The sequence below is a fragment of the Dasypus novemcinctus genome, chromosome 15 (genome assembly GCF_030445035.2).
Source record: "Dasypus novemcinctus isolate mDasNov1 chromosome 15, mDasNov1.1.hap2, whole genome shotgun sequence".
Lineage (NCBI taxonomy): Eukaryota > Metazoa > Chordata > Mammalia > Cingulata > Dasypodidae > Dasypus > Dasypus novemcinctus.
Window position 1 is genome coordinate 82,508,315 of NC_080687.1, and position 27,598 is coordinate 82,535,912.

Genomic DNA, 27,598 nt, shown 5'->3' on the forward strand with positions numbered 1-27,598 from the left:
ATTTTACCTTATAGATCAATTATGTTCAATCATTTTGTTCTCAGGAGACCTGCACAATGTTAAAAAGATTGAGGACTCTAAAGGGCTTAGGTGGCTAGTTTGGGTGGACATTCTTCATTTTTAAAATTAAGCAGAAAATGGAATATTTGTTTATTAGTAGTATGGTTTACTGAGTTATGCACATCATCCTTGGATTGATGGATTTTATTATAGAATTAAAAATTACATTAAGTAATATAGTTATCAGTCTCTTAAACAGAATTCGTTAGGTATTTTGAAGCTATGACAGATACAAATTTTTCAAAATTCTAACTTTCATCTGGAAACATGAATCTTAATATTGGTATCAGATATTTTCATTATTTTTCCTTGAAATGACTCGCCATCTTTGTTCATCTCTGAAAAAATGTCTGCCAAATACCAAAGCCTAAATAATTATAGTTTATCTTTCTCTTTCATTCAAATAAAAAATAGTATTCAATGAAAAAGCAGCTAGCTGAGCTCAGAACGCAGTCATCCATATGTTTTTCCTCAAGACCTGCTGTATGATATGTAGCAGAAGTTCTTTATGTTTAGTTCCCAATTTTTCATACAGAATCATGAAAAGAGGTATATTCAAGGATCAAAATTTAATAAGATTAATATCTTGTTCTGTTTTGTTGAGGGCATTCTTCAATGAATCTATGGTATTGCAACATTAAAAAGTATTTCTGGGTGTGTGGTTGTGAAAAATAAAATGACTAAATATAGTTTGGTGCAACTGACTTGATTTGTGATAAGGTGCAAGCATTTTTACCCTACATTGCTTTTGCACCAACATTGCAAATGTCAACAGAGGAGAAAATAGATAACTCTTAATATTATTATAAACATTTTTGAGTACTGCTGTCATAGACAGAGGTAAAAGATAATTCGAAGTTGACATTTGTTAACTTTTGTGAATGCCAAATATCTGCCAGTGGTGGTACTATTGTTGTGGAAGTCGAGAGAGGTTCAATTATTTGCATATAGAAAGGCCAGGACTCAGGAATAATTTGGGGAAAGAAAAAGGATTTATTTACAACAAGCCGGTCTCAGAGCTTCTCATGAAAAATCTGAGCCCCAAACAAGAGTTTTGAGTTCTTTTTATACAGAGGAAGAGCCAAATGGTTCTTTGTTTCAGCGCTCAAAAAGCTTGAATTAACATGTATCTTCCACGTCCTAGGTAAGCTTTTAGCATGGACTTCATACATTCTAGATAAGCTTTTAGCACATTTGGCTTGCATTTTTCCTGAATATTTAAAGTTTATAGAGTTTGCATTGCTGAACTGTTTCTCCGGGACTGGAGTTGTTGTCATGGTTACCAAAGGCAGGGCTGCAGTTCTCACTGTCCCAAACACACAGTTCAGGGCACATATAGCTCAGGCTATCTATGAAGAGATGAACAGCCCTGCCACCCGTAGCCTATAATTTCCCCCCTTTATGCCAGCTTATCTTGCTAAGCTTTGGCATAATTATTATTGGAGTTATGAGGTGGGTGGTGTTGTTTTGATTCATTATCCCACTTATTAATTTCCCAATGAGGGCCCAAAGACAAAGTTCCTGGGTAACATCCAGGGTTTATCCTGTTTTCAAAAGAAGTTCTCATGCTTGACAATAGAATCCTGGGAGTGGGTCCCCCCAGCAGTCATCCTGGGGGATTATTGGTGTTTATGTGGGCTTCTTGCTGAACTTTAGATCCATCTATTAATTTTATTTTACCCTTAGAGAGTTTACACCTTTAATCTTTTTTTTTTTAAAGATTTATTTATTTATTTATTTCTTCCCCCCGCCCCTCCCGCCCTGGTTGTCTGTTTTCTGTGTCTATTTGCTGCGTCTTTCTTCTTTGTCCACTTCTGCTGTTGTCAGCGGCACGGGAATCTGTGTTTCTTTTTGTTGCGTCATCTTGTTGTGTCATCTCTCCATGTGTGCAGCACCATTCTTAGGCAGGCTGCACTTTCTTTTGCTCTGGGCGGCTCGCCTTACGGGGTGCACTCCTTGCATGTGGGGCTTCCCTACGCGGGGGACACCCCTGTGTGGCACAGCACTCCTTGCGCGCATCAGCACTGCACATGGGCCAGCTCCACACTGGTCAAGGAGACCTGGGGTTTGAACCGCAGACCTCCCATGTGGTAGACGGACGCCCTAACCACTGGGCCAAGTCCGTTTCCCTACACCTTTAATCTTAAAGGGTGCTGAAGGGAGACGATCTCTTTTCTGTAACTACTTCCTGCTGGCCATGAGTTGCAGTCATTACCTAACAAGGTGCAAAAACTTTTTTATTTTATTTTTACTGGAGGAAGATGGATCTGGCATTCTGTATGAAGCTGGATGAAGTTTTCATATGGTTAATAAGATGCTCATTCTGAAAGAAACAATTAAAATTTTGGAATATCCATTTTTAAAAGGGGATTACAGAGGTAGACAAGGTTCGGTGCCTATAAAGATGGCACTCTTTTTAAAAGTTAGTGGAGATATACACACATACACACACACACATATATACTGTATATATAAATATATATTTTTTAAGTTATTTATTTTCAGAGACAAATTGTAATAGTTACTTAGCTTTGTTTTGAACATGCATTTCAGGCTGTTTAATGATTGGCACTCACGTGCTCTGTCAGGTGCTCCTGGTGAACTGGCATCTTTTGGGCAGTTGGTTTCATTCAGGATTAATGTACCAAGTTGGAAATTCTCTTAGTTTTTAGCTGTGGGAGTGATCAGAATTACAGAATAAAGTTTTTTACATTTTGGTTTTAATTGTACAATTTCTGATAATTTTGACTGTTTAATAGGTGATCCATCCCTAGCAAGCAAGCTTCATTTTTGCTACACAGTAGAATACAGTAGAGTAATAGGGTGGCTGAGCCTGCCACCAATTAACTGTCTACCTGCAAGCTACTGGTGGCCCCATTCAGCTAAGACCGCTACCTTATTTTATAGGCATGTTTATTAATTATTTAGAAAATGAAGTTACCAGGAATTTAACATGTCTAATGTAATTTTGTACCTGATCCATAATAGAAAAAGTAACATTATAATTATTAGGCATATATTTGGAACAAGATAAAAGTACAGCAGTTAATATTAATTAATGTATTACTTAATGCATAAGGATTCTGAGTTGCAATTAATAGTTTTAAGTTTCAGGTTTGTAATACCTTACATGTTATCACTTCATGGGAACAGGCCATTTACTTACAGTATCCTGGTAATCATGGCTCCACTTCGCATGTTCTTCACACAGTGAGCAAGTCGCAGCATCATTGATCCTAGAGAGAGTTTCCAGTATTTTACTGGCCTGGTGCACAGTGCTCTCTGGCACTATGGAACAGTGCCAGTTTGGAGGTGATATCCATTGTATGCTTGGCTGTACTAAGCCATCATTGGCTGCTGCAGGAACTTGAAACTGCAATGTAGTTTCTGTCAACTTCACATGCACAACCAGAGGCTGATATATTTTTATTTGAGGGGTCAGTGACCAGCCTAGCCAATAATTCACATGGAGAGGCAACCTGTAATGTATTCAAGACCTTGTTTGAATGCACAAGAGAGTTTGACAATGTTAAAGTTTATCCCTTGATTTTATATATTTTTAAAACATTTTTAATGCAACACATTATATATTAAATCACTTTATTATTATTATTTCTTTATACTTTTACTATGAAGATACTAGCAGGCATTTTACCTTAGCAGTAGAAGGAAAAAAAAAAAACTATTTTCATTGTTAAAATGAAAATGGAAGAGTCCCAATAGAATTAAGGTAACTTTTCATTACCATTTACTTAAATATGCACATTGCGGTGATTTTCACACAAGTTTAATTATCACGAAGTTATTCTTTGCCATCAATACCAATCCAGGTTTTTAGTTAACAATGGCTTCTAGACCTAGCACCATTTAAATGCTTCAGTTTGGAAGATACTTTTACAAACTCTTTATAATTGGCTACAACTACATAGACTAGTTACCCTACATTTAAATAAACTTATTAAATTATAGTTACCAACCAAAGAAGCTTATTTTATTCATTTAAGAGAGCATATCTACAATTTTCTTTAGCTTAATTTCGTTAACAAGAACTTACAATTTTCATTACTCCAAAGATTTTGTATATATAATGTTAATTTATTTAATGGGTATTTTATAAACCAAGGGAGATTACACCCAAGCTAAATAAAATTGAAACCATAATAATTGATTCAAGGAATGTTCTTTTTCCTTTTTTTTACAGGAGGCTAAAACCTTTTTTCTTTGCTTAAGTTCTGAAACTGTGAATAATTTTAAAAGCATACTGACTACTAGGTTCTGAAATATATTATAGTTGCATAATTTGTTTAATCATAATTGGGGAAAGATCTTTCCATAGCTTTTATGGACTTTCTTTTACTTACTGAAATTTGGTAATAAAATTATTATCCACCTTTATTTTAAGGCTGTTAAAAGGTTTAAACTGGGGAATTACAGGGCAAACTGATTCTTAATTTCCCAGCTTAGAAGATAGTTTTAATCTGCCACACCTAGCCCCTCCCTCAAAGCTCTTGCAAAGAGAAGGCTCTTTCCCAATAGTTCTTATAATCAGATTTCTATATGACCTTTTCATCCTGCATAGTCTAATTTGGGCTCCAGGAATATTTATTCACATATATAACTGCATATTTCACCCAAACAATTTGAGCAAACAGGCAGACATGTATAGTCTGACATAGAAACACAAATTAGTTACTTAAAACTTCCATTTTTTTTTTTTTTTTTTTTTTACAAAATAAGTGTGACTGCAAAACATTTGAAAGATCTCCTGAATTATTATTATTATTATTTTTTTGGTACTATGACCATGCAGCTTGGCACAAGAATTTTGTTTCTTAACTAATGGCTTATAATCAACATGTTCAATTCTTTAACACAATTTTCCTTTGTTTCAGAATCTTATTTTACTTTGACTTTAGTAGATTTTTAGATGAGTAAGACTAATTCTATGTATATTCACCGAGGCTATCGAAGCCTCAGGGAGACTGGTTTCTCTCATGAATTGCCACTCTTAGGAATCCTGACAGTCAAGGCAGGAGGCCTCCTTCATTTCTCAGTCCTTGGGGGATAAAAAACTCCAATGGACATTCAACCCTGAGGGTTAAGAATTCCACCAGGCAGCAATTTAGTCCACACGTGGAATCATGAGAGAAAGCAGAGTTATTAATACCAGTAGGACAGGAAACAGGGATGTCTCATGTCTGATTTTCCCTGAGCTATAGGGGTAAAAGCTGTTACGAAATAACCATAAACAAAGGCAAGAGGTGAGGCTAAGCTTGAACTGACCATAAACGAAGGTAAAGTTAGTTTAGAATTCACACTTACAATAACAGATGCAGGCTAAATCCACCCAGTTATAATTTCAATTATTATCTTTCTGCTGTTTTATAATATAAATGCATCTATAAATGATCTTAACTCTTACAGTTCTCATAAAGTTTTAACCTTAAGGTAAATTGGATAGTTTTATTAATTAAGTTACAAGAATTTTATTAGTAACAATCTTAGTAACGGAACAAATTCTCATCTGTGAGTTATGCATTTAATTCATCAGCAAGAGAGTATTGGCATTTAAAGATTCATTTTTAAAATACCTTTTACCATGAATTCTTAGGCTCAAGCAACTGACAAAAGCCAAACACAGATTTTAAAGTTGAGGTTTATCCTTTTTTTTTTTTCTGCAGTTTTATGACCCTTACTGCTGACGTTCCCAGCTAGACCATTAAAAAGGCTGTCAAGTGATTAGAGGTCTATTGTTTTCAAGCAATAGCCTCCTTCCTTTAGACAAGTTTACAGCTTTAAAACATTTCAAAGCATTTCTACATAGACTCTCAGAGAGATTTGGAAAAGCAGAACCTGGGCAGAATGCAAATTTATTTTGACCTTTGACACCTTAGGGAGGGAACTTTATTGAATTTATTTTGATCCTGCTCTGCGTTTCCTTCACCCTCCCCCTTCCAGGCAGTAGGGTGCAGAGCAAGTAAATAAGAATGTGGCTTATGAATAGAAAACGTGGACTCACTGGAAAGGGGCAAGCTGCTCCCCCTTCCCAGCTTTCTGCTTCCGCTATGTAACCTCCTAAAGGGAGAGGGGGAGAGAAGACAATGGTGGTAAGTTCCAGGTTGCTAAAATTGGCCCCAAAAAACTTTTCAAACTCTATGCCTTTCCTGGGGACCCCCTGTCCCGGCAGGGCTATGATTCAAGTTACTGGCTCCACCAGCCACCCTGACTGGGCCAGCTCCAACAAACTTGGGTACGTGGCATGGACACATACACAGACAATCCCTGAGTTCTGGAAAATGAGGCTGACCCAGAGAGGCAAGACAGCAGAGCATATGCACACACATTCACGCTGTGGTTTCACTCCACAAACTACAATCAACTCACCTCTCTGCCAACAGCAAGGGAGGGTTCTAGCTCAGCCAAATTCTACCACTTTACATAACCACACCACACCAACACCAGCAATGAACTGACACAGATAGAAGCACAAAACTTACTGATCTGGCTTACAAGCTCTCTATATATTTTCTTCAGCATGGCTGCCCCCACAGTGATTACAAACTTAGAAAGAGAGAACACTTAACATTAACATCTGATATAAAGCAAATTCATTCACAATTCAGCACCATAACAAAGGATTCCAGCTAGACCTTTTTCACTGTTTAACTTTACACTCAGACCAAGCTTTACTAAAAAAGCTAATTGATTTTCCTGTAACCAAGTTTTTCAAAATCCAGACCAATTTCCAGGATGTTAGGACTCGAACCTCTAAACATCATTTCTTATTATAATCAAGCTTTCACTATTTCAGTGGAGACAAGACTAGTACCAAATTCTAGCATACAGTTAGACAAACCTCAAACACCAGGCTTTTCCCCTTTTTCTCTCTTTTTTTCAGACCTAGAGAGAATAGGTTCTCCCCAAATTTCTGGAGGCTCTCTCAGGAGGTGACCAGGCTCCCTCCCTAGCAATTAAAGCTAGGATTTTCCTGACTATGCTCCCTGGGGAGTCTTACCTTCTTCCGTGTTTGACGTCTTTTTCATTCCCAGAATTTTTTTCAGAAATTCCATTGCCCTTGATTTTCATCAGGAAGATTCTGGCAGGGCCCACATCTTTTCTGGAATAAATATAATCAAGGGGCACCCAGATTTGGGTTCACCTGAGTCCTCCTGGCTTCCTCGGGGATCTGGGAGGGGTAGAGAAATGCTACCTTCTTGGGCCTTCATTGTGCACATCCCAGACGAGCCCCCCAAAATGTTGTAGCAGTCGAGGGAGGTTCAATTATTTGCATATAGAAAGGCCAGGACTCAGGAATAATTTGGGGAAGGAAAAAGGACTTATTTACAACCAGCCAGGCTCAGAGCTCCTCATGAAAAATCCGAGCCCCAAACAAGATTTTTGAGTTCTTTTTATACAGAGGAAGGGCCAAATGATTCTTTGTTTCAGTGCCCAATAAGCTTGAATTAACACATATCTTCCATATCCTAGGTAAGCTTTTAGCATGGACTGCATGCATTCTAGATAAGCTTTTAGCACATTTGGCTTGCATTTCCTGAATATTTAAAGTTTATAGAGTTTTCATTGCTAAACTGTTTCTCCAGGACTGGAGTTGTTGTCATGGTTACCAAAGGCAGGGCTGCAGTTCTCACTGTCCCAAACACACAGCTCAGGGCACATACAGCTCAGGTTATCTATGAAGAGATGAACAGCCCTGCCACCCATAGCCTACATCACTACAGGATGTTATATTTTTACTGAATGCAATGACTTTATCATATCTGTGTTCACATAGAGAATGGAAAGGGTTGGAAAGAGGCATGTTCAGAATTGACAGTTAGCATGGTATTAAGTAGTTGAGGTAAACAGAAACAGAAATCTGGAATAGGTCACAGTAGCCATTGAAAAAAGCAAGGGGTATGATTATTTTAGGAACTGACAAATACTGTGTGGTAGATTGAATTATGTACTCCAGGAAGAAAGGACATGTTCTTAATCTTAATCCATTACTGTGTGTGTGTGTGTGTGTGTGTCAACCCATTGTAAACAGAAATTTTTTAAGATATAATTTTTTCTTAAATGTGAGTCTGAACTGAATGATGCTGGCTCTTAGTGCTATCACAGGAGACTTTATGAGGAGAAAAGCCACATGGAAGAGGAGAAGTCATAAGTCAACAGAACCCAGAAGAGAAAGGAAAGGACATCAATTTTGTAACTCTTTTTTTGCCTCAAAATTGTGATACAATAAATTCCCATTGTTTAAGCCAACCTATTACATGTTATTTGTTTTAGCATCTGGGAAACTAATAGGATTGCAGAAGAAATTGAGTCAAAATATGGTCTTCACTAATGTTCAAGATATCACATTTGGTTAAGTAAGTCAGTGATAATGTGGTTACTTGAGACAGGTCAAGTGGGCCAAATATGTACTTAGTTAAGTTTGAGGTAATATAAGATAATGCAATGTACATATATGTGGAAATCATCATACTTACCAAAAAAACAAAAACCTGGCTAAATGGAAATATATAATGACTTGTAAGAAATAACTACTGCTTGCAAAAGCAAAAGTCACAATTTTTCAGGTACCAATCATGCTGATGATCTCATGCAAGGCTATGAGAATTGTGTCTCCATGATGAGTAATTCATATCCCTAGGTCTGAAGCCTTCATCTGTGTATCCCCAGCACCCAATGCAAGTTGTGATACAAGTAAATGCTGCAACTAAATTGATGAAAATCATCAAAATAGAAAGCCAAGAATATCTGGAGAAAGTATCATTTAAGGGTTGATAAAACAAGTATAAAATAAACAGACCATCCTAGTACTAACCCAAGAATGCATTGAATAGTACAAAACAGTCTCCTAAAAACTCCATTCCAACAAAGAGCTTAATAAATAAGTGTGGCTGGAATATTTTATGTATTGATATAGCAAATTAACTTCAAATTAAAATAAATTCTCACACCATAAATAACAGTTGAAATAAAGTTTTAATGTTAACAATAGCAGCAACCAACTAGAAACAGAGGTAAACATTTACCTATAGTTGAACATGGAAATCTGTGAGCATTTACAAATACAAAGAGTAAATGAAAGGAAAAGGTGGAGCAGGGGGTTCCAGAACTCAGTCCTTCCACCAGAGCAACTATTAAACAGGTAGAAACTCTCTGAAACAACTATTTTGAAACACAAGAGGCTAGAAGAACACTGTGCAGCATCCCGGGAAGGGCAGGAGGAAGAGGTTGACAAATTTCATTAAAGAACAGGAAATTACTCTCTCCATGTGGCACCTATTAGGGACCGTCCCTGACTTTCATGGCAGGTTGCCACAGGGTCCAATCCCTGGATAGCTGCTGGTTATAGAAAGGGACATAAAAATCATCTTCCCCAAGATCAGGATGGGCAAGGCTGATCACTGATCATAGCTTTTGATTAGTGATGTTAGCTCACTGGGGGCCTAGCTCTGAGAGCAGCCATTGTTTCAAACCACTCCAGGCAAAGGTGGTAGCAGCCAATGTTTCAACCTGCCTGGATAAAGGCAGCAGCCATTTTTCCAACCCTTCCCATACAGGGGGTGGCAATGGGAGAGACTTAAAGATGTACTTCCTTAGAGCTGGAAAAGATTAACTAGTAAAAGTCCTCTCTAGTGTGCCTCTCCTCTCAGACTTTGACCTTCAGGCAAAAGTTGCTTGAAATAATGAAGGAGTTGTAAGAAACTAAAGAGGCAGAAAGACTGGGGAGAAGACTTGTCAGCTTCAAACATGCAGAAGAGTAAGAGGGTCTGTCTCCTTAGAAACCAAGGGGATAATCGAACTCCTGTAAACAGAAGAACTCTAATACAACTAACAAGCAAAAGCCCAGGACCAGACAGAAGCCATGAAAGACAGGGAAAACTCTTCACCCTTCATTTACCTTGGGCAAACATTCCTGATAGGAGGGCTGAAGCCCAAGAAAATCTCTGCCTTATCACCAGCTGGTTACTAAATCAAGAAATAGACATCTCATGAAATAGATCCCATGGTTAATTTTAATATTTTTAAATGTACAGAGTGCAACAAAAGAGTACCATACAAACAAAGAAATAGGAAATTATTGCACACCCAATGGAAGAAGATTAAAAAATCCTAAAACACCACTGGAGAAGACAGAAAGTAGACATATTGAACAAAGCTTTTAATAAAATGATCTTTAAAATGCTCAAGGAAATGAAGGAAAATTCAGAGAAAAAAATAAAGGATATATATACACAAGCAATGATGAATCAGAAAAAGAAATCAAGAAAAATATTCCATTCACAAGAACAACTAAAGTAAGAAATTAAATATCTTGGAATAAACCTATCCAAGGATGTAAAGGACTTATACACAGAAAACTACAAAACACTGCTAAAGGAAGTCAAAGAAGACATAAATAAAAGGAAGGTCATTCCATGTTCAGCGATTGGAAGACTAAATATTTTTAAGACATCAATCCTACCCAAAGAAATGTATAGATTCAGCTCAATCCTAATGAATATTCCAGCAATCTTCTTTGTAAAAATGGAAGAGCCAATTATCAAGGGTAAAGTGTCTAGAATCTTGAAAAAAGAAGAATGTAGTCAGAGAATTCACACTTCTGATCTTGAAATTTACTACAAAGCCACAATAACCAAAATAGCATGGTATTGGCACAAGAACACATTTATAGACCAATGTAATCGAATTGAAAACTCAAAAATCAACCCTAACTCTGAGGTGGAAAATGGACTATGGTTAGCAGTACAAATATGAGAACATTCTCTCATGAACTATAACAAGTATATGTAATACTAATGCATGGTGGTAACAATAGGATGAATTATGGGAACATGCACCAAATTTAAGTTATGGACTATAGTTAACAGTAATATTTTGGTAATGTTCTTTCATATTTGTAACAAATGTTCCACAATAATGCAATGTGTTATGTATGGGAATCTTGAATGTTATGCATGATTGTTTTATAAACTCTCAAACTCTCTAAAAAAAAGTTAAATGTATATATATAAAAGAAAGAACTCAACCCTCACATTTATGGTAACTGATTTTTTTTTTTTTCAGAAAGTAGCAGAGATTGAACCCATGACCTCATACATAGGAAATGGGCACTCAACCACTAACAAAACCACATTTGCTCCCCAATGAGAGTTTTTTTTCTTTTTCATTTGTTTATTTGTTTGTTTTTAGGAGGTACTGGGGATGGAACCCAGTGCCTCATATATGGGAAAGAGGCACTCAACCATTTGAGCTACATCCACTCCCCCAACTGATTTCTGACAAAAGGACAAAGACCATTCAATTGGGAAAGAATAGTCTCTTCAACAAATGGCCAAGGGAAAATTGGATCACCATTTGGAAAAAAAGAGGACCCTTACCGCACACCATACACAAAATCAATTCAAAACTGCTCAAAGACTTAAATATAAGAGTCAGAACTATTAAATTTCTAGAAGAAAATTAGAGAAGAAACTTCAGGGCTTGTGTTAGGCAATGGTGCTTAGACTTTACACCCAAAACACAAGGAACAAAAGAAAAAATAGATAAATGGGGCCTCATCAAATTTAAAATCTGTTATGCCTCAAAGGTCATTATGATTAAAGTAAAACAACACCCTCCACAAAGGGATAAAATATTTGGAAACCTAATATCCAATAAGGGTTTAATGCCCAGAATATATAAAGAATCCTATACCTCAACATTAAAAAGCAACCCAATTAAATAGTAGGTGAAAGATTTGAATGAATGTTTCTCCAAAGAAGACATACAAATGGCCAAAAGCACATGAATAGATGTTCAATATCTTTAGCCATCAGGAAAATGCAAATCAAAACTACAATGAGGTACCATTTCACACCTATTAGGCTGCTGTTAATTAAAAAAAAAAGATGATAACAAGTATGGATAGGAAGTGGAGAAATAGTAACGCTCATTGATTGCTGGTAGCAATGTAAAATGGTGCAGCTCCCACTGAAGACTGTTTTGCAGTTTCTCAGAAAGCTAAGTAAAGAACTACCATATGATCTGGCAGTCCCACTACTAGGTATATATCTGAATGAACTGAAAGCAGGGATGTGAACACATTTGCACACTGATGTTCATATTGGCAATATTCACAATTGTCAAAGATGGAAGCAACCCAAGTGTCCATCCACCAATGAACAGATAAAAATGCAACATATACATAAAAATGTAATATTATTCAGCTTTAAAAAGGAATGAAATCCTGATACATGCAACAACATGGATGAACATTGAAGACATCATGCTGAGTGAAATAAGTCAGACACAAAGAACAAATATTGTATGATCTCACTGATTTGAAATAATTAGAATAAGGAAACCTAAAGTTTCTGAATCTGGGAAAAGGTTACCAGGGGATGGGGTTGGGGTAAGGAATGGGAAGTTAAGGCTTGAAATGTGCAGGGTTCCTATTTAGAATGATGAAAATGCTTTGGTAATTGATGGTGATAATGGTAGCACATCATTGTGAATGTAATTAACAACACTAAAATATATATCTGAATGTGATTATAAGGGGAAATGTTAGATTGCATATATGGTAACAATAATTTTAAAAAATTCCTTGCTAGTACACTACTCAAATAGTGAATGCTAAGTTAAATCATGTACTAGAGTTTAGTATAATTATGAAAATGTGCTATCAACAATTGTAACACATTTTTCACAGCAATGCAAGATTTTAATTATAGGGTGGGATATGGGAGCCTTGTATTTTACGCATGCTTGTTCTGTAATCCCACAACCTCTCTTAAGAAAAAAAAAAGTAAATGAGAAAATGGGGATAAATTTGACTGGATAAATATTAAAGTATGCCAATAAGATATACAGAATTAAAAGAAATATAACAGAAAGGGAAAATACTAGCAACAAACATGAAATTAAAGTATCAGTATTATTAATTTATAGACAAACTATTTAAAGAAACAAATATCATTTTTGTCTTACCTATTCATACCTTTATGCCTAGAACCCTAGAAAAGGGTCAAAGAACATATAAAAATGCGCTACAATAATCAATACTTTTCCTAATTATGACAAATGTAATGAAAAGTAGCATTTATTGTATGCTTAATTGGTGCCATGTCCGTAGATTTATTTGCTTATTAAATTTATTACTATTTAAATATAAAACCTGAGACTGGGAGACATTTTGCTATTAAGATTTGAAGTCAAGTCGCTGTTGATAAACAGATTTAATTAAAGCTCAGGGAGAAAATTTCTTTCTATCTAACTGGAAAAAAAGAACTACTCAATGTGAGTGTAGTGAATTAAACATGTTAATCCACTGCTTTTATAAGGGTAAATTGATACATTCTGAATTCTGTTGTTTCTAAATATATATTTGATATTAGTATTTTACTTTTATTATACTCACAAACTAGAATGATCATAGACATAGAAGGGAATTTTAGATAATCTTTAGGAAGGGAAAATAAATGTTCATAAGACCTATGTAATTAATTAAAATTGTTAAACACTACTATGTCTATTGGGTAAGAGGTGTGGTTCAATTCCAAGTATGTGGTCAGGAGTGATAATTCAGGTAATTTTCAAAGATCAGTTATCTCTGTTCTGTATGCAATAGAATACTGACTGACTGTGTGCAGATTAAACTCACAGCATAAATAATAAACACATTCCTCATTTAGATAAACTTCCTGTCTCTTCCTATAGAAAATTAGAGAACATTTCTAGGTGATATTCAAGGATAAAGCTTAACCATTTCCCTGTCCATGACTTACCTCCTCAGTAGACCATATTAATTCTCCTTATAAATAATATTTGATATCATTATATATCACTAATTTTCACATCAGTGTTTTAAATTTACATTTGATATTTTCAGAGTATGCCTTTACTAAAATAATGGACACCATATACCTGATGATTACTAATTAAATAAATAACAAAACCCTCCCCAATATTCATAAAAACACCAGATTTGAGTAGCTAGAATATTTTCCTGTAATATACTAAATGAAATGAAATGAGGATCAGAGACCTATGTCCAGTAATGTTTAAATTTTACACCCTTCCTATTTTCCGTTATCTTTCTTCTCCTTTCTTCTTTATTCCTCACTGCCTTTAAATATGAAAGCCATAAACTTAGCATATTTCTTAATAGTAGGGATATTAACAGGGAAGCAATTCTGCGAAAAGGATAATAAAATAACTACAGTTTCAGTAATTCATCAAGTAAAAGAGAAAAAAGTTCTCTACAGATAATTAAGTATGATCAGCTAGATTCTACCATCTGTTCTGGGAGCATGAATTCCCTGCTCTCCAAGAAATAGTTGTTTTTCTCTTACCCCTCTAGGATCCTGCATTTTACCCAATGAAAGGAAAAATTAACAGGGTAATTTGAAAAGCTCTGACAAATTTTATATATTCATCTTCAGTGACTCATTCTATGTTCACAAGTAATTAAATTACTTATATTGTAACTAAATTATCTTGGGCAATGAAAAGATACACAATAGTGGTTTGTCAGCAATTGAATATATGTCAGATAACTCTACTTTCCTCATTTTCGATATCACAGTTATGCAACTTGCCATTGTAGTTCTTCTAACTGAAAAATCCAATTTCACCAAAGCAATCCCAAATCTAATCTTCAAGGAAAAGCCAGAGACAGAACCACTTCTGGTTTCCCACCCAACAGGTAAAGAGCTTGAAAGTTGCTAATCTTGTCCTTATAACACGAATTAGATGAATGAACTGAAAACCCACCAGAAAATTGAAGCTGCTGGTCAAACTTCCACTCCCAAATCTGGAGTCACAGGCAAACCCAGAGTCACAACCTAGACAAGCTTAACTGAAACGGAAGCTACTATATCCCTAAAGGGACAGGAACATTTTAACTGTTTTCAGTAAGTGCTGGAGGCTAAACTGAGATACTCCTGGAAGTTGCAGTCTTGGGGAAACAGCGCTCTCTCCTGGGTTTATCTCCAAAAATTCACCAGGTTCTCAAAGAGAATGTGCAAGGAAGATCTGTGGAGCCGGGAAGAGTAATCACTGTGAAAGATGCCTAAATATTCTTCAGATTAAGGCCGACTTTCCAGGGGAAAAACTTTTCCTACAGCATTACTCACTTGGGAGAAGTACATTACTCACTATCCAGGTACTTTAGCAGGGAAAATGCTGTATCTCTGGAAAAACAATTATGAAGGTCATTGCCCAGAGATAATCCTACGAAAGATTGAGATTTGATCATAAGATTATAGAACGTATCCCCTCCCTTACACCTTAACATCATACCAGGAGAACTCCTGTATAATAAAAGTGGAATAGAGTTTAAAGCTCTGTAAGACTCAGACTCTCTCTGAGGAGGAGTTCTGAGGGAAGTCTTAAGTCAAGAGGAGAACAAGGACACTAAAATAGTTTCAGTCTTTGGCATTACAGCTACAGAAAATGTTAAACCCAGCCCAACTTCTAGACAGACTGATATAAATCCTTAGTCCATGGGTCTATTTATCTCGGTTGTTGTTTTGTATGTATCTGGTTGTCAACAAAAATAACAAAGCATACCAAAAGGCAAGAAAAAGTGCCTAAAGAGACAAAGCTATCAACAGAACTAGAATTAGATATATAACAGAAGTTGGAATTAGAGGATTTAAAATAACTATTTTTAATTTGCTAACATCTCTAGTGATAAAAGGTAGATAACCTGTAAGAAGACTTAAGTTCTGTAAATAAAGTAATGGATCTTCTAAGAAATAATAAAAAGGAAATGTTACAAATCAAAAAGACTTTATAAAAGAAATGAAGAATGACTTTGATTGACTGATCTGTAGGCTGGATACACTTGAAGAATTAGTGTGCTTGAGATAGATAAATTGCTCTTCCCCAAACTGAAATGCAAAGAGAAAAAGTAATGGGAAAAAACCAACAGAAAAGAAAAATACCAAAACAAACATATCATATTCAAAGTACAGGAAGCCAAAGACAGGCAGAGGAGAAATTTACATTGCCTATAAATAAACATGAATAGCAGTTGCTTAGGACTTGGCAGACCATGCAAGCAAGAAGAGAATGGAGTGAAATGTTTAAAGTATTGAAAGAAAAAAAACACTAACCAAGAATTCAATATCTATAAAAAATATACTTTGAAAGTAAAAGAGAAATAAAGACTTTCTCTGAAACACCAAAAATGAAAAAAATATTAAAAGAGGGAACTCATCATCATTAGATCAGCACTGCAAGAAATGTGAAAAGAAGCTCTTCAGGGAGAAAGAGAATGAAATAGGCCAGAACCTCATATCTACATAAAAAAATTAGAACATCAGAAAAGAAACATATGGATATAAAATAAAATCTTCTGTTTTCTTATTCTTAATTGATCTAAAAAATATCTGTTCACTGTAAAAATTGTAATTACATATTAGATAATTATAACACATCCATGGTTAAAATGAGTGGCAGCAAGGCTAGAAGGAAGGAGGGCAACAGTTGACTTCAGTCTGTTATAAGATATCCACACCACATGAGAGGCAGTGTAATGCTATTTGAAGGTGGACTTAGTATTAGGTGCACCTAGATAAGTTAAACTACTATATTGGAAAGTATAGGGAAGTCACTAATTTTTTTAAAAAAGGAAATTTGATATGCTAAGAGAGGAGATGAAATGAGATAATCTAAAATGCTCATTTAAAACCAGGGAAGGCAAAATAGAGAAGTGAAAAACAAATGCAATAAACAGAAAATGATTTTTAAAATGGTGGATCTTAATCTAAGCATAGCAACATCATTTTAAATGTGTATGTCCCAAATGCACCAACTAAAGATAGATTGTCATAGTGAATTAAAAAATTAATTAAAAATTAAGACCCAACTATGTGTTATCTATGAAAAACCCACCTTGAAAAAATTCATATGGGTTAAAAATAAAAGAATGGGGAAAGATATAGGATGTTTACACTCAGTAAAGGAAAACTGGAGTAGCTATATTAATTTTCACACAAAGCAGTGATCAGCACAAGGACAACCATAACAGCTGATTTGTCTACTTCTAGTTTCAGTTCTATCAGTTTGCCTCATGTATTTCAGTGCTTTGTTTACAGGTACCTACATGTTCATAATTATTATGTTCTTAGAGAGTTGACCCTTTTCTTGTTACATAATGCTCTGTACATTTTTATACTTCTTCCACCTGCTGAAAGCCTATCTTTCAAAATCTCACACTGTGCTTATCTCCTTCTCACACCTTTTGCATGAAGTTTTTCCTTGTTTTCTCTAACTGAAATTAATTTGTTTTTAGTTTGAATGCCCTAATGCTTCACAAGCACTATAACTCTGGAACCCTCTCTGCCCCTTCAAAGCTGTGCAATTTGTGGGCAAGACTGTTAACCTTTCCATGTTATAACATTCTCCTCTGTAAAAGGGACAATAACAACAAAAGCCTCATAGACTTTGTGGCAGAATCTTTTGGCTGCCATCTAAAATCAAGCCATTTCTTCTTTGTGGACAGAGAGTTTTATTTTATGTCTCAGCCTCCCTTTCATGGACACTTGTGTGGACAAGTGACTGAGTCCTAGGTAGTAGAATGTAAGTGGAAGTGACGTATGCCCCTGCCAGACCTGGCCCATAATGCTCCTTAATGTTGTCTCATCTGTTTCTCCCTGCTGGAGGAATGGGATGGAGATTACAATCACAACCTTGGAACCTAATGGTTGAAGATGGTAGAGCTTTAGTTAGACTGAGCTTCCGCATCACGGTGTGGACTCAAGCCTTGATTGATCTGAAATGTTACATGAAAATGCATTAATCTCATACTCTAAGTCACGAAATTTGGAGGCTCTATTTATTACTGTAGCATAGCTTTCTAAAATAAATACAGGATTGCAGGAAGAAATAAATGATATATCTAAAATACATGGAAGAAAATTTGACATGTTGTAAGCACTATATAAATCATAAGTATTAAGTTCTTGTGCCTTTTAAAAGACTACTTATACTACCTGGTATTAGTTATCGGTCATATATATATATGTTATATCTACAGCATGATATACTTGGAGCAATTGGCTGCAGATTCTATATAAGATTTATCTTCTAAAATCTTCCAACTTCTGTTCGCATACATTTTGTTTGGTAAGGTGTTGAACAGATGAATGAAGTTAGGATGGTTTCTAGTGATGTTTTCAAAGTTAGAATGCATCTCAAATTATACATTACTTATACAAGTCTTATTTCCTTAAATATTTACCAACTTTTTTAGGCATAATTTTAAAATCATACCAATAATAATTTATAAACACTTTATGTTATTTCAGGGTACTTTTATTTATATCATGGATTCTCCAAAGTTGTTAGGACAGAATAAGGTTTTGTATTCATTCAGGTGTTAGGTTTTATAGACTTATGAATCCAAAACACAGGTATGTATTCTTAAATCTCTTTTTTCCATTTTTAAACCCAACAATCTCTCCTTCCTCCTCATGATAAAGTGATATGTATTGAGTTAGAGATGAACTACGGGTGAGCCTGACATCAACTATGAGGCTTAAAAAATGTCTACGCAGAATTAGGCAATACTGTATATCTACATTATTCCTAGAACAGAAACAATTCATCTTGTTGTAATCTAATGCTCTTGCCAATATGAACTGTTTAAGTATTTCCCTAAACATCTGTTATTTTTCACGTTCAGAAGCCTAGAGAGGAAATGGTGGAAAAGCTACTGCTGAAATGTGGTTGGCATCAGAATTGGTGGCAAATCATTGCATCATCAAGAATAATGGTGATTGGATTTTTCTCTAGGCTATATCCAGGTGCACCAGGACCAAAACTCATTAATTCTTTGAAATTTGTGAATATTTACCTCAAGTTTTCTGCTTTTGTTTCCTATTTTAAAAAGTGTTTGCAAAAGCAATTTAAATAGAATGGAAATAAGTATAGAAATTTACAGTAAGAGTCAAATCCTATTTTGTTGTGAGCCAAATCTAACAGAAGCATTTAAGTTCTAAAAATCAGATAATGATTTAAATTTTGATTATATCAAGAACATAAAAAGTTATAATTTTTCAAATACTTTGGCTAATCTCCCTTTCTTCTCATTTAACTACAGGTTCTTGAATTTTGAAGAGTATTAAAAATATGCTCTTTAAATCAGACATTTAACTGTAACATTGTGAGTGGATCAAAATTAAGAAAGTTAGGAATATTTTAGCAAAGTTAGATGAGGAAATACAATGACTTTTAATAATGCGATTTCTTAACTATCTTCTTTTTACTTCAAATCTACATAATAGAACTGAACTCTCAAAAAGCTACATAATCAATAATTGAAATATGCAGTGCTTTTACGTGATTGCAGATAAAAGGGTGGGTTGTCACTGAAAAGATAAAATGAAGTTTATTAGACCATAAATTGTTCACATTATTTGTATTTGAAAATACTATAGGTTGCAAATTATAATTGGTATAAATTACTGGATAGAAATGGTTTTAAAATGAGAAATATAGTAAACAGAAATATCAGGAATTGGAGTGGCAGCATGATGAAAAGTCAGCAAAGTAGGAATAATGACCAGCACCTTATGAGTTGTTAATCAATTCATGTAAATCACTTAAGGCATCACCATAATTATTAGTAGTATCATCATCACCACCAATACTGTAACTATTATGTAAAGGTCGGACTATTTCAGAGAATCTTATAAGAAATCAGCAGAAAGTAAATTTGAAAGGCAAAATTTTATACTCAAGTAAATGTTTTCCAAAACTTCAATGTAATAATTAACCTTCTTCTTTACCAACAGATGGATATAAACTTAAGAAGACATATATTAAAGAATAATTAATAATGGAATCATTACTATTCATAAAATTGAGAATCTATAAAAGGAAAATAATTTTATCAGGAGCAGAGTGAATTAAGTATAGAGAGATTATTGCTTTCATGAAGAAAGATGGAAAGGTATTTTTGAAGCAGATTAAAAAAAGGAAGATGGTACAGAGTTATAGCTGCTGTAAAGTTTAGGAGGGTTAAAATTTATTTGCGATTCCTTGACTTTATTCTTAGTTCTACAGCTCAGCCACATACATAATGCATGCTTTTATAGTAATACTTAGTGTGATATTGTTTAATCTTTTAAAGGTAGGAATAAACTCAAGTTCGATTATTCAAGCAATATGAACCTATTCATAAAATGTGTATTTTCGACAGAAAACACTAATGCTTTCCCCTTTGACAATCTTTGTGGAGCTTGTGAAACCTGACACATTGCCAGTGGAAAACCACAAGATAAAGAAGTCAGCATGATAGGCATGAGCAAATGGCCTCCTTGGCTTATACTACCCTTGAATATTACATCATACGGCCCATTAAAAATAAGAATGAAAGAGGCAGTATTTATTCAAATATATATAATCTTTTCTATCCCAGAATCATGAAAGATTCATTGTATTTACAAAATTTTTAGTGTCACCACACACCTCAGAAGTGAATTTTATTTTTGGTACTGATATTTATTTGATTCTTACACCTGTGGGTAAGATGCTGAACTATATCTTTCGAGGGTGATTTGCTGGTTTGTGAAACTACCATCTGCCACAGGGTAAGAATAGCAGCTGGAAAATTTCTTCCCTGGGTAAAATCAGACAGCATATTTTGCAAAGAATTTGAGAAACATTTTATGGATTTTCCTTATTTTAGCAATAGATAAAAACTACAAAGTAGAGCATTTGTTTTCCCCTTTCTTGAATTTGGATTCCTTTTCTTATAAAAGATCATACTTTTTTTTTATTTAAATTTTTTTTATTAGAGAAATTGTGGGTTTACAGACCAATCATGTATAAAATACAGGATTCTTATATACCACCCCACCACCAATACCTTGCATTGGTGTGGGATATTTATTATAATTGATGATAGCACTTTTTAAAAAATTGTACTAATTTTTTAAGTTACCTTTGTTACAATTGTTGTTACCTTTGTTACAATTGATGAAAAATTATTAAAATTAACTTTGTCCATAGTTTACATTAGGTGTATTTTTTTCCTTATACCACCCTATTATTAACACCTTGTATTGTTATAATTTATGCAGGTACATACTTCTACTTCTACTAGGAACTATAATCCATTGTCTACAGTATGGTTCACTGTGTTATAAAGGCCTATGTTTTATCTTTTAATTTTTATTCTAATAACATATATGACTTGAAGTTTACGCATTTAACCACATTCACTTACATAACTCTGTGCTGTTAATTAATGTCACAATAATGTGCTACCATCATCACCTCCCATTTCCAAACTTTCATGATCAACCCAAATAGAAATTCTGTACAAATTAAGCATCAACTCCCCCTTCTTTAATCCCAACCCCATTGTAACCTATATTTTAGCTCCTAATTCTGTGAGTTTGCTTATTCTAATTCAAGTCAGTGGATCATATAACATTTGTCCTTTTGAGTCTGTCTTATTTCACTCAACATGCTGTCTTCAAGGTCCATCTGTGTTGTCACATGCATTAGGATTTCATTCCTTTTTATGGCTGAGTAATATTCCATTGTATATTGTATATTGTACCATATTTTGTTTTTCCAGTCATCAGGTTTTGGACAATTGGTTTGCTTTCATCTTTCAAGACTAGTGAATAAAGCCACTATGAACATCAGTGTGCAAATATCTGTTTGTATAACTGCTTTCAATTTTGGGGGGTATGTACCTAGTAGTGGGATTGCCAGGTTATATATGATAATTCTGTGCTTAGCTTCTAAGGAATTGCCAACCTCTAATCCACAGCAGCTGCACCATTTTACACACACCAGCAATGAATGTGTGTTCCTATTTTTTCCACATCTTCTCCAATACTTGTAGTTTTCTATTTTTAATAGTAGTCATTTTAGAGGGTGTGAAATGATATCTCACTGATTTTGATTTGCATTTCCCTAATAGCTAGTGATGTTAGCCATCTTTCATGTTCTTTTAGCCATTTGAACATCATCTTTGGAGAAAGATATAAATGTCAATTTATATCTTTTGCCCATTTTTAAATTGAGATGTTTGTCTTTTTTTCATTGATTTTTAGAGTTTCTTTTCATATTCTGGATATTGGATATGTGGTTTCCAAATATTTTCTCACATTGTAGAGGTGGTCTTTTCACTTTCATGACAAAGTCTTTTTATCTTAAAAGGTTTTTAATTTTGAGGTAGTCCCATTCATCTGTTTTATCTTTCATTGTTCTTTGGGTGTAAAGTACAAGAAATCAAAGCTTAACACAATATCCTGAAGATGCTTCTCTACATTTTCTTCCAGGAGTTTTTTAGTCCTGGTTTCTATGTTTAGGTTTTCATCAATTTTGAGTTAATTTTTGTATAGGGTGTGAGATAGGAGGGGTCCTCTTTCCTTCTTTTGCATATGGATATTCAATTCTCCCAGCACCATTTGTTAAAGAGACTATTTTTTCTCAATTGAGTGGACTTGGAAGTCTTGCAGAACTCAATTGACCGTAGATGTGAGGGTCTATTTCTGACCTCTCAATTCAATTCCCTTGGTAAATATGACTATCCTTGTGCCAATATCATGCTGTTTTGACCACTGTAGCTTTGTAATATGCTTTAAAGTCAAGAAGTGTGAATTCTCCAACTTATTCTATCTTGGGATGTTTTTGGCTATTCGGACTCCCTTACCATTCCACATAAATTTGATAATTGGCTTTTCCATTTCTGCAAGGAAGGCTGCTGGGATTTTTAATGGTATTGCACTGAATCTATAAACCATTTTGGGTGGAATTGCCATCTTAACAATATTTAGTCTTGGTTTTGGCACAAGGATAGACAGAGTAACCAATGGAATCAAATCAAGAGTTCAAGCTTTCACTCAAAACCTTCACACACTGTTCAATTTTTTCTCTTCTTTTCTCTATCTGTTCTTTTGTCTGAGTTTCATTGTCCTGTCTTCTGCCTGTTCTTTCTTCTTCCTGTTCACATGCTATTATATGCCTGTAGTGTATTCTTAGTCTCTACTATCGTGATTCCTTCTTCTGCCTGTTCATATGCTGTTATATGCCTATAGCGATTTTTAGTCTCTACTATTGTGCATTTCATCCCTTTGGCATTTTAAAGCTGGGTGGACCCCAGAAGATAATGTCTTTAGAGCTAATCCATTCCTGTGCATTGTAGATGGGAACTCTTGGTTAAATTATTTCTGTTAAAGCCTTTGAATAGATTGCATGGCCCAGGGTGTGTTGTGATCCTTTTTACTGGAGTCCTCTATAAATAGAGGACTAAAAGCAGCAGACACAGAGAGGAAAAGCAGCAAACATGCAGAGAGGACTCCAAAAGTTGACAAACACTGGAGATAGAAAAGCTACAGTCCTTGCAGCAAGGGGAGAGAAGGGCAGATTGGCATTGAGACCTGCCATGTGCTTGATTGCTTACAGCTGAGCTTGGAGAGAAAGCATTTTTAGATGACACTGCCATGTGCCTGATCATTCATAGCTGCAACTTGTTGATAAAGTACCTTGATTTGGACATTCTTACAGCCTCAGAAGTGTAAGCTTTTAACCTAACAAATTCCATTATAAAGTTCATCATATTTTTGATATATTGTTCCCTGCAGCTTTTGGCAAACTAATGTAATTACAATAATTTATGTTGTTTCTTTTTTATATTTTTTAATTCTTTGTTATTCTCATACTTGTCTTCCTAATATCCTTTATCTCTTTATGCATGTTTTCCTTCATCTCCTAGAATTGATTTAGGAATTCTGTGCTTCTTTGAAGTTTTAACTTGTTTCCTTGACTGAATCATATTTCCTGTTTCTTATTATGGATTGTCATTTTTTATTGATGTCTAGGCATTTGAGTATCTTGATGAGTTAATGCTGTAGGTCAGTTTTCCCCTTTTTTCAAGGGTTTTATTGTTGATAGGCTTGGTGTTAAGGCTCTTCTTTGATGCTTAGTCAACATATTCTATACCTTTTGAATTGCCAATGTTTAATTGATCATATTTTCTCAGCTTTTCTTCATCTGATTCTTACCCTGGATATTTGGTACAATTCTAAAGATACTACTTTTCATGCAATTGTTTCACCTTTAGGAGAAAGCTTCTTTTCATCTTTTCTTTCTCTGAGAATCTTGATCAGTTCTGCATGTGTTTGTGCAGATCTTTCCCCAGTGCCTATGATTTGTTTAAATTCTCTGCCTCACTTGGTAACCTGTTTTCCTTACTCTTTTCAGGTCACAGGAGTTTTATGACCCTCCTATCTTAAAACAGTTCAGTTTAACAGTACCCCCACCCCCACCCCTTTTTTTAAAATTCTTTCCTATTAGGGTATCACAGCTTGGGAAGCCAGATTGGGTCAATGTAGAAATGTGGGCCAAACACTTTGCAGATGTTTGATTTGCATTTAGGTGGTCTAGCCAACAAAAACCGAATCGAATGAGTGTGGCCCATTCCATGCACAGTTTTACTGTGGTCTCTCTCTCTCTCTCTCTCTCTCTCTCTCTCTCTCTCTTTTTTTCCTCCTGAGAACATTTTCTTATGCAGCACTCCTCAGCAGCTTGTGGTCCATCTTGGGACTCTGTGGACTTGAGTCCCTGTGTCTGAATGTGCGCGGGGTTCTTACTAGCTGTTGTGAGCTCGTGTCCTTGGTGGGAAGTGGGAGGGATCCAGGTCTGCTGCCTTTGAGCACCTCCCAAGGCATGCAGGACCAAGTGAGGGAGAAGGCAAGGTACAAGGCAGAAATTTCTTACCTGATATTTTTCTTTTTCTTTGATTCAGCATGTGTTGAGGACTTCTCCAGTCTCTATAATCCTCCAGAGTTCTAAGCAAGTGGGATTTGTCCTTTTATTCACTGAATCTCTGGGGATATCTTCTGTTGCTATGTTGAAGACGTCACTATAAAGACAATGTTTTTGAACCAAAAATCTTAAAGAAATATGTAAACTTTAAAGAGTGGGAGATACAAGCAATAAAGTTTTTCTGATCTTTTTGTAACTCTAAACTTCAATTTACTATCACTTGAAGAATAATTTAATTTTTTGATGAACAAATGCCAATGTCTGTGGAAACTCTAAAGCTAATTGAATCTTCTTCATATTATCTCTGTTACTTATATTTAACAGGAACTTCAAAACTATCACTTTTAAAGTCATTTCCAAAAGAAAGGGAATACAACAAGAGAGTCAAAGTAATTTTACTTTAGCTTTAAGAAAGAAATTATAACTTGAAATGAATGGAGATTACTAAATGAGTGAAACTTGAATTTCAAATTGAAAGTTACTAGCACTATACTGTGAATATTTTGACTGTAGATTTTCTGGCTAGTAAAATTTGATAAGAATAGATTTATAAGTAATTATAAACCATCACCATAGGATTCATTTGTGGATATGACTGGTGACTTCTGAGATATTGCAAGTACCTGTATGATATAGTGAAAGAGTAGCAGCTCATGGACTAATAACTGCATATTATTTTATTTATTTATTATTTTATTTTATTTTTTATATTGAAACACATGTTCAGAAGAAAGAAAGATGTGAAATAGCTTGGCTTTAAGGGCACCATCTTATAATGCAGTTATATATAAAAAAGACAGATTCTAGGAAATAGTATAGATTTTAATCCTCAAATAATCTTCAAATAGCTAATAAGAATATGTTTTTCTTGATTTGTAGTGTCACTTGTATTTATGTGCTACAGTTGCCAAGTATTTGAAAAAGCATAGATATGATTTATATTTAACAATGAATATATTTTATTCATGTAAAATAAGGTAAAGTTTTTCTATACATGCTGTGCCAACAAGTTTATTGCATATTCAACAATAAGAGCATTTTCTACAATGTTCTAATTCCACTTTCAAATCTATGTCTTGGTCTTTATGACAAATATAAAATACAGTGAATTTTTTTCCTTATTAAAAATAGTATCAAGAACTTCATATGCCCAATTTCAATGGAAATGAGTTGTTTTCTTATTTCTTTTTACAGTATTCTCACATGTATATTTTATCCTTATAAATATTTTTCTATATTAATAACTTAGCCTTATAATAGGATGTGGTATTCCACCTTATAAATTCTACCCTTCAGGAAGGAAGAATGTGTTAAAATTGCTACCACAATCTAGAACTGGCAGGAAGAAGACCAAATAAATCTAAATAGATTACTTCATTAACAAGGCATTATTTAACAACGAGTTGTGAGGCTACAGGCTGCAAATGTTTATTGCATTTCCTGAGATTCATAACTATTTGGCTCTATGTGATGCAATGATCTAAGTTTTAAAAGTTCCAAGGCATTTTTAAATGCCACGGTGGGTATGATTTCTTAACAGTAGTCCAATAAAATTGGAATTATCCTTGAAGATTATTTTAATTTTATAATAACGATGTTCATAAAGCAAAAATAATTATGCCAAGAGTCCTTCTGTCAAATATGTATTAGGTGAGATCAAAATCTTTTTTATTCTGAAAATAAATATAGTTTAGTAATTTTTTAGGGGACATGGCAGATAATTGTAACAATTTGTTATAGGCCTTCAGAATGTTATATTTGGAAATATTTCCGCTGCTTTAGGGACTGAGTGTGGGGCTGATCAATAATATAATCTGTTCTTAGCAGACAATGCTTTTTATAAAAATATTTATATATCCTTAGTTAACTGCTTTGCCTCTCAATATCTTTCACATAATGATTCAAACTTAGCAATTGACATTAATCTTGCATGCATTTTTAAATTTATATGATTAAAAATTAAGATAAAAATTTGTTTTCTTATTTTTGAATGAATTTTCATAAATTCATAAATTCATAAAATCATCATTAAAAATATTCTTCCAAGAAAGGACTTGTTAGTTTATTGGTCTGCCAAATGGGTGCTGATGCAAAGTACCAGAAATATGTTGGTTTCATGAAAGGTAGTTATTTGGGGTAAAAGATTAAAATTAGACGTCTATGCAAAGTCCAACTCAAGGCTATTTTCTCACCCAAGTCAGTTGCCACGTGTTGAAGCAAGATGTTCGCTATCTCTGCCACGTCTCTACCTTCCCCTCTGGGCTTCCTTTTCTTCTTAAGGCTTCAGGCTTAAGTGAAGTCCGCTCTCTCCTGGCATAAGCCTTATTTCTTTCCAGCCCACCTATAGCAGACTTAGCTCTCTTCCCAGCGTCAGCTGTAAATTTTCAGAAAAAAAAATGGTTCAGCTCTCCCCTGGGCTTTAGCTGTTTGAGTCTTCTCCTGTCTGTCACATGGCAGGACCAAAAAAATGACAGCTTTCTTTTCCTCTGTGTCTTCTCTAGAATTCATTTATATCAGACCCAGCAAGGGAGCAGAGCTTCCACCTGAGTCAAGACCACTGACATCCAAATAAAAAAAGTCCGAACTCAATCTTAACAGGTAATCTAATCAAAGACATCTCAGCTGAATTTAATGCACTCAAGGGTAGCACACCCAGAGGAATAGATTAGATTACAAACATAATCTTTCTCTTTTTGGGATTCATAAATAATCTCAAATTGCCACAGTTAACTATGTCTGGATTTTG

The 27,598-nt window shown here is 34.7% G+C and overlaps 1 long non-coding RNA gene across 1 annotated transcript; it reads right to left on the bottom strand.

The window, feature by feature from the left end:
- Window positions 1-1,833: 1,833 nt before the first annotated feature.
- Window positions 1,834-27,221, bottom strand: LOC131273538 (uncharacterized). The gene is made up of 5 exons (XR_009180791.2): window positions 27,045-27,221; window positions 24,805-24,949; window positions 3,227-3,296; window positions 2,637-2,732; window positions 1,834-2,383 (listed from the first exon to the last, which is right to left on the bottom strand). It is a non-coding gene; the product is annotated as an uncharacterized lncRNA (long non-coding RNA).
- Between the last annotated feature and the right edge of the window lie 377 nt (window positions 27,222-27,598).